Below are 8,620 nucleotides of genomic sequence, written 5' to 3' on the forward strand. Positions count from 1 at the left end.
TTAGAACAGTGTTTAAAGTATCATGTATTATTGAATTCTGTACTCAAAGTGAAAAACAGTTGTATGGGTATGCTTTCAGACCATAGAAAAGTAAAAAAATCGTCATATTGAACATTTATAAATTGCAGACCGTCTATATAATGAGAATACATTATTGCGTTTTTGATGTGAATGTCAAAGAAAAATTGCCCTGGATGAAATTAAATAGGCATAGGAGAGTTCATTAAAGACTACTGCAATAGGGGAAAACGACTGAACTCAACTTGCACAAAACAAAGGACTGGAAAATTTTCAACAGCTGGGTGGGCAGAATCATAGGCCACCTGTGTTTGCAAAAGGCACATATCCAAAGGACAAGTACATTTTCTCTGTCTCCACGTCAGGAGGCAGTTTTGTAACTTGGAGCAAGATACTGATGATGATGAATACATTTCACAGGGCTGGCTTCCAGGTCCTTGAGATGAAAGATATGTTGCTCTCACATCTGAAGATAAAGAAAGAAAACCCAGGGGCCAGTGTTGTGGCATAGTGGATCGAGCTGCTGCCTGAGATCCCGACATCTCATGTGGGTGGTGGTTCAAGTGCAGCTGCTCCATTTCTGATCTAGTTCCTCACTCATGGCCTGGGAAAATGGGAGACAATAAAGTGCTTAGATCCCTACCATCCCTGTGGAAGACCCAGAAAAAGCTCCTGGCTCCTGAATTGAGCCTGGCCTACACCTGGCATTTGCAACCATCTGGGGAGTGAACCAGTGGATGGGGGGTCTCTCTCTCTGGATTTTTTTCTCTCTCTCCTTCTCCCCCTCTCTGTAACTCTGAATTTCACATGGATGAATAGATCTTAAAAAAAAAGGAAAAATACGCAGATGTTTCAGATAAAAAGTCAACCAGATCTCTGCAATATCTTGATACTAATTCTGAGTGGTCAGTTTGCATATATTATTTTGGTAATTTCCTCAATTATCAAATTTTCTGACTATAGAGATTTTGCTGTTTTCTTTCAATTCTTATTAATTGTGCCATAGCTGAATCATAATGTCAGCTGTTGAAAGAGGAACAGCCTCTCTTATTAAAAACAAAATACAGAGCCTCCATGAATTTGCCCTTGGAAGGAGATCATTTTGGAAGGCAAGTGCAGATGAACAAGCAGCTGCTTCCTTGCTCTCCTGAATTTAGCTTCATCATTGGGTTTCCTCGTTCAAATGACTTCCACCATCATCAAGCCGTTTTCCAGGACTATCTGTAGTTGTTTAAATTTCTGCTTCAAGAACAATGAAGGAACCCCAGCTTTTAGTTCTTTTTGTTACAGTGTCCTGAAATAACCAGATAATAAACAAACATAAAAACATAACGGTAAACACACAAGGACAGAAAACTGTGTAAAATGTAGAAATCATCCAACTTAAAACCGGTATTTGTTTTTGGTTCTATGGTAACTAGTTCTCTTAAGTCTCACAGGTTCTGTAAGAACTTGTGGGGAGCAACCAGGACTAGACTGAGTTACTGGAATTAAGACTTATTCTATGCATCTGCTCTCCCACAATATGGCGAAGAGAGGACCCGGATTCGGTTTGCCTGATTGATAGGACTTGTAAGAACCTGTGGCAACTCTAGCAAGCAGAGCAGAGTGTGTGCAGCGGGGCACCGAAGACAGGAGCGTGTCAACGCCAAAAAATAAAAAGAAAGGGGGATCTGTGGGGAGCAACCAGGACTAGACTGAGTTACTGGAATTAAGACTTATTCTATGCATCTGCTCTCCCACAATATGGCGCTGGGAGAGGAGAAAACAGCTTCTACGCAGCTGCCTCCAGTTCAACCAATAAACTGTAGGACCTACTCCTGATTGGAGGAGAACAGCGTACTCGGCGTGTGGGTAGCAGAGTTAGGATTGGCAGAGGAGGACTATAAAGGAGGAGAGAGACGGCATTCACCAGGAACATCTAAGGGGAACATCTATCTGAAGGAACACCTGTGCAGTCCCCGAGAGAACCGGCCGGCGGTGTGCCGCTCCCCTGCGGAAGTGGGGAATGTGGCCAGGGGGAACTGCCCTTCCACGGAGGTGGAAGGGACAGTAGCCAACCCGGGAAGAACCAGCAGCAAACCCGGGAAGGGCCGAGCAGACAAAAGAACAGCGCAGGGTCCTGTGTCGTTCCTCCGCGACGAGGGGGAGCGACATAATGGTGCCGTGACTCGGATATGAAGCCTAGGCAGGGCTTAGTGTCGTTCCTCCACGAAGAGGGGGAGCGACATAATGGTGCCGTGACTCGGATATGAAGCCTAGGCAGGGTTTAGTGTTGTTCCCCCATGAAGACGGGGAGCGACAGAACTAGCCTATAAGAATAAAGCGCAGTACAAGTTTCTTATAACTGAGTGTCTCTCTTAAATTTCATCCTAAGCTCTGGCCCATGCATTCTGAGATGTGGAGCTTAGCTCCACAGGAAACTGTCTTCCCTACAGACATCTGAACTTTTATATTTGTGCATCATTGTGCAGGCTGGTTTGCCTGGCCAGGAATAACACCCTCTCATCTCTTCTATCCATACATTCTCCATTCTTCCCCATTCTCTGGAGCCCACTCAGTTATCATTTTTTAGAGTTTCTTTTCTTCCTTCCTTCCTTCCTTCCTTCCTTCCTTCCTTCCTTCCTTCAGGCAGAGTGGACAGCGAGAGAGAGAGACAGAGAGAAAGGTCTTCCTTTTGCCATTGGTTCACCCTCCAATGGCCACTGTGGCCAGTGCGCTACGGCAGGCACAGCATGCTGATCCGAAGCCAGGAGCCAGGTGCTTCTCCTGGTCTCCCATGCGGGTGCAGGGCCCAAGCACTTGAGCCATCCTCCACTGTACTCCCTGGCCACAGCAGAGAGCTGGCCTGGAAGAGGGGCAACTGGGACAGAATTCGGCGCCCCGACTGGGATTAGAACCCGGTATGCCGGCGCCGCTAGGTGGAGGATTAGCCTATTGAGCCGCGGTGCCAGACTAGTTTCTAACTCCCCAAAAATGAATTGTTTACCTGTTTCTTTAGGACATTTAATATTATATTAAGTTTTCACATATACTGTGATGTGTCTTTTTTGATTCTGTATATATCCCATTTATATCACCTGGGGGAGGTATCATGGGTATCTTGTTATCTGATTTAAGATGCTAGGAAAAAAATAGAGATTTTATGTATGTCCTTTGAAAGCAGAGACTATGCCTTAATGAACAACTGTATCTAGCATAGTAGCAAACACATAGCAAGCACCCAAAAGCTTTTTGCTGAATTATGTTGACAAATTTTTACATCTTTTGGAGAAGATGCTCACATTTCATATCACCTGGCACCTTGCTTTATATTTCTGATTTAGTGAAAGTGTCCATCTAAGTAAATTTTTATACTGGCCATCTTTGCATTTAAGGCCAAGAACGTCTGTGAAGTGAAATCCTGAAGTGCTAAGTTGCAGGTTAAAGTAGAAGGAAAAGTCAAGTAATACGCTTCATTTTAATGTTAGACTAAACTTCTTAAAATTCTACTACACAAAATTATATACAATTCAATATTTCCTTGCTGACATTTTTGGTTTTCCTGGAACAGTTGGAGAATTTATGGAGTACTCTACTTGATAAATCCATAGAATTTGTATTTTTTGTTCATTTTAATCACATGACAAAGCATCCAAATGTGTATCCTGCCTCCCCCAGATGATATAAAAGGGGGGGTCACGGGAAATTCCACTACCCTCTAGCCCTGTTATTTTACTTTGCTGAACTTCTATTTCTTCAGCTGGTTCTTTGCATATAAAATAAGGTTTTCCAAGTACAGACTTTTCTATCTGAGTATCCTATAGTGACATTATTCTGATATCTCAATTGAACTTTTTTTTAGATTTGTTTTTAAAAAAGATTTATTTGAAAGGCAGAGAGAGAGAGAGAGAGAGAGAGAGAGAGAGATTTCTCCAAATGTCCACCATGGCCATATCTGGGCCAGGTCAAAGCCAGGAGCCTGTAATTCCATCTGGTTCACCCACATGGGTACAGGAACCAAATGATTCGGGCTATCTTCTGTTGCTTTCTCAGGGACATTAGCAGGGAGCAGATCAGAAGTGGAACAGCCAGGACCCCAACTGGTGCTCCAATGTAGTATACAAGCCACAACAGCACTGGCCCTCATTTTTTTAGATTTCTACATGACAAAGAAGATTGAGAGATGACTAATGTGAGGCAAAGGAAATTATATGATGGAAGTATATAGATTAATTTGATTCCTGACTTGGGTGCAGGACAGTATCATTATTTTAGGTTAAAAAATGTTTGTTGGAGGTTCACACCTAAAAGAATTTTTGCACAAAATCTGTTCAGTAGAGAACATTTTGCTAACATTTTCCATCTTGTGATCTTACAGAGCTCTTCTGCATGCCCACAGGGTCAGTAACCTCTTTCCTTGGCAAGAGACAGTCAACATGGAGCTTTTGAGATTTGTATCCCGTTCTCTGAGGCTACTCTTTCAGAATTACACCTATAAAAATACTCCCGCGATTCTAATCTTCCCTTTGCCAGGTGTTTTTGAGAAGCATGGAATGGATCTCACTGATTAAGTTCATGTGAGCATTTTTCAGGGACTAAAATTTGCTTTGTTAGAATTAAAATCAGTCAGTGAGTATTGCTTTAAATGACTAATTTTTCTGTAATCATTTATTTTATTGTGATCGAATTCAATTTGTGAAGAAAATTATGACTGCATGTGTGGCCAACAGACATGGTTGTCCTACTGGATATCATCTGATATTGTAATCAATACCAAAAGCAGTAGGGAAGGTAAGATACTTCAGACTGAGAAAATAAGATTAACAAGATATAGAAGTACATATGCATTTACAACTTGGAGATTATTTTTACAAAGTATCTAATTCACATGGAGCAATAAAAAACAGATTTAAATATTCTGTGAATAACTTCAGTGAATATTTAATTACTCCTTCAAAAAATAAACACTGAAGAAATACAAAATTAAGGTTTTTGTTGAGTAAGTGGTCAAACAATGCTTACACAGACTTTAAATAGAAGAACAAATTTGGTAAGTATCTTCTGGCTTTTAGTAATATTCTTATTTTAAAAACATTACTATATATTGCTCCTGGTAGTTACAATAGCGGTAAATACATGGAAAATGGGTAGGATGCACAATCTTCTGTTTAGATCACAGTAAAATCTTTTTCAACCTGATATGGGCTAAATTGTGCCCCCTTACCTAACTCCACTATGTTCAAGTACTAATCTCTAGAACCTCAGAGAATGACTTTAATTGGAAGCAGAAAGTAGGTTGAAATGAAATCCATGGTGTTCTTATAAGAAGAGGACATTTGGACACCGATAGGCATAGGGGAAAGGCAGTATGAAGATAAAGGAGAAGACAGCTATTATAAGCCCAGGACAGGGCCTGGCACAGGGGTCAGCATTGTGGCATAGTGGAACAAGATGCCTCCTACAGTGCCAGCGTCTCATATGAGAGTGTGTTCGAGTCCTGGCTGCCCCACTTCCAACCCAGCTCTCTGCTATGGCCTGGAAAAGCAGTAGAAGATGGCCCAAGTCTTTGGGCCCCTGAACCCATGTAGGAGACCTGGAAGAAGCTCCTGGCTTCGGATTGGCCCAGCTCTGGGTGTTGCAGCCACTTGGGGAGTGAACCAGTAGATGGAAGGCCGCTCTCTCTCTCTCTCTCTCTCTCTCTCTCTGTCTGCCTCTCTGTAACTCTGCCTTTAAAATAAATAAATAAATCTTAGAAAAAAATATCAGGACAGAAATCTCTGGAAAAAACCAACCTTTTCAACATGGTGATCTCAGATTTCTAGCCATCAGATCTGTGAGAAAATAAATTTCTATTGTGTTAGCCACTGGAATACTTCATTAGGGTAGTCCTACTAAATGGGTAATTAATATAAACTTTGAATGTAGTAGTTTTTAATTGATGGATCCTGCTTTGACTTTGTGATAGCAGAAGTTTATTAATTATGCTATTTATAAGAAACATCTTAGTGGTTCCTAGTCATTTTAAGTACCCTGTAATTCACCACAGCTAGGCCAGTGAAAGGGTTGTATTCATAAGAAAAATGCAATAGCTATTATTTTCCTTGCGTTGCTGTAGCAAGTAACTGGTTGGCTTAAAACATGATGGTTCTGAAGGCTAACTGTCTGAAGTGAAGGCATCATCAGAATTATGCTTACTCCAACATACTCAGAAAACTGTAGGGAAATCCTTCCTTGCCTTTTGCTAACTTCTGTTAGCTTGCTGGCAATCTTTAGTGTTCCTTGGCTTGCAACAGTTACATAACTTCAGATTTCTACCTTTGTCACTGTCATCACAGGGCATCCTCCCCATTTGGCTCTGAGCCTCTCCTCCATGCAGAACAGGAGACTCATCAGATTAAGGATCTATCATACTCTAGTATGATCTCATGTTACATAATTACATCTGCGATGACCCTGTTTCCAAATAAAGTTACAGTCATGGCATTAGGACATCAACATATCATTCTGGGTGACACAACTTGACCTGTAAGTGATTCAGTGATTCTTTGGGATATAGTGGATTTCTTGTTTTAGAAGGACAAATTTAGGAAGTTCAAAAGATTGATTTGTTCATTTGCCTTAAGTAATCAAAGAAGTAGTTACAGTTTGTTTTGAAAATGCTGATAGCCTGAATAGAATGGAAGTTGAGTCTGTATTTAATGAGGCCATATTGCTCATGAGCAGCTATAATGAAATATATACTAACGGTACCTCGGGGGACAGGAAAGGTGTCCCAGACATTCTCTCATTACTTCTCATGGAACTAATACCCTGTATGCAAACTCATTCTAGTTCTATAGTCATTATCTTTTTGTTCAAATCACATAAGTTTATACCACTTTGTTATAATAATAATTTATATGAAAGTACTGAATATTTGAAAAACTTATTTCTTCCTTCCTTTTTTGAACATACTATGTGCTTGCTTCCAGGTATAAAGGAAAAGTCATCCCCTTCCCTCAAACTTGTACTCCTCTCAGGCTTATGCTTACAATGACAGCCCACATGGCTAAATACTGGTTCACTGATAGCCCCTGGTTGATTTCCTGGCTTCTACAAACCATTGGGAAGCCACTTGGGAAGAACTAAAGCAATTCACAGCCTTTAGAGAAGGAATCATTCTCTGCATTGCTTTCCAATTTTTAAATTTGTCCCCCTTCTTCATTATGAGTTACTTGAGGGCTGGCACTGAATCCTATAACAGAGTACTTACCTCCTAACATTTATTAAAAACTTCCATGTGTTCTCCTGCTTTGTAAGTAAGTAAATGGAAGCCTATCGAGAGGTCACTCATGACACAAGTGAGTGACAGACAGGACTTGAACCCAGCAGTCCAATTCTATGGGGAGAGTTAACTCCATCCGGTAGTTTTACCTTAATACTCAGATAGTCAACACAGGCTCATCTCATTGTGGTTGTGTAGATTTGACCCAATTAATTATGGTCTCTGAGCTTTATTAATGTTTGAAATTGTGCTAAAATACCAACTGCTCTGAGTAATATGAAAAGTAAATCATGAAGCAACAGAAGAAAATATAGGTAAATTTTACATCAAAGTTAAAAGCTATGCATCATTTCTAAAATCCATGGTGACATGTGTACTTGGATGTCCTTTAGGATCACAGTTTTCTGCTTTATCAAGTTAGGATTATGTGTCTGTGATTTCACACAGGACTTTTAGGCTATTTGCTTCACTCAAAGCAATAATTTCCCTTCTTGTGAGTAGATAACAAAAAAAAATTCCCTAAAATTTGAATACAGTAATTGTATTTTTTGAGGTTTGTCTAGGACTTTAAAATTTTTCTTTGCTAGATTAAAAAAGTTACAATGTAGTGCTTTGTTGTTGCAGCAGGGTCAGGATGTGAGATCTGAAGAGACTGATGATACCCTCTTAAACTTTCCTCAGTCCTAAAGTAACCCATGCTAACACCCTACTGTTGGCCCTTCTAGGTCCAAAATATGTCCATTTCTACAGCTTTCTGTTTTCAGAGAACAGAGATATCCTTTGAAGTGCACATATGAAGAGCTAATTTGGTTTTAAAATATCAGTATACTTTTCTATCGCATAAATGCATTTGTTGACTATTCTCTTTGATAAGCATCCAGGTAATTTCAAGGCCATCTGTCCTCCAAAGCTCATGAAAAGTGAGTCTACTGGTAAATGTGCATGAATATTTTTAATAGATGTTGTCAGATTACATTATCCATTTTTCTTACTAGTTTAAACCTTATAATATAAACTTCTCTTTTAGAAATCAGACAATATGAGCTTTTTGACATACTAGAAGATTTCAAGTCCCAGTTGCAATGTTTAATTGTCTCCTATATTCAGAATAAAATTTCTAAGAAACTTAAATGATAATAGATGCATGAAACACAAAAATGATCTTTAAACTTTCTTCCTGTTTTCAGCTAAAAACATAGAGGTGGGATAGAAGAATAGAGATCAGGTTATGCTTTGTTATAGGGGTTCTATGGTTTAGGTTGGCTCGTGACTTTGGGCAATTACACCAAAGCTCAGTAAACAGAAAAAAAGTGAAGCTTGCTTTATGGTCCCTGTGCAAAGATACTTTCAATTTTT

The sequence above is a fragment of the Oryctolagus cuniculus genome, chromosome 3, assembly GCF_964237555.1.
Source record: "Oryctolagus cuniculus chromosome 3, mOryCun1.1, whole genome shotgun sequence".
NCBI classification, from domain to species: domain Eukaryota; kingdom Metazoa; phylum Chordata; class Mammalia; order Lagomorpha; family Leporidae; genus Oryctolagus; species Oryctolagus cuniculus.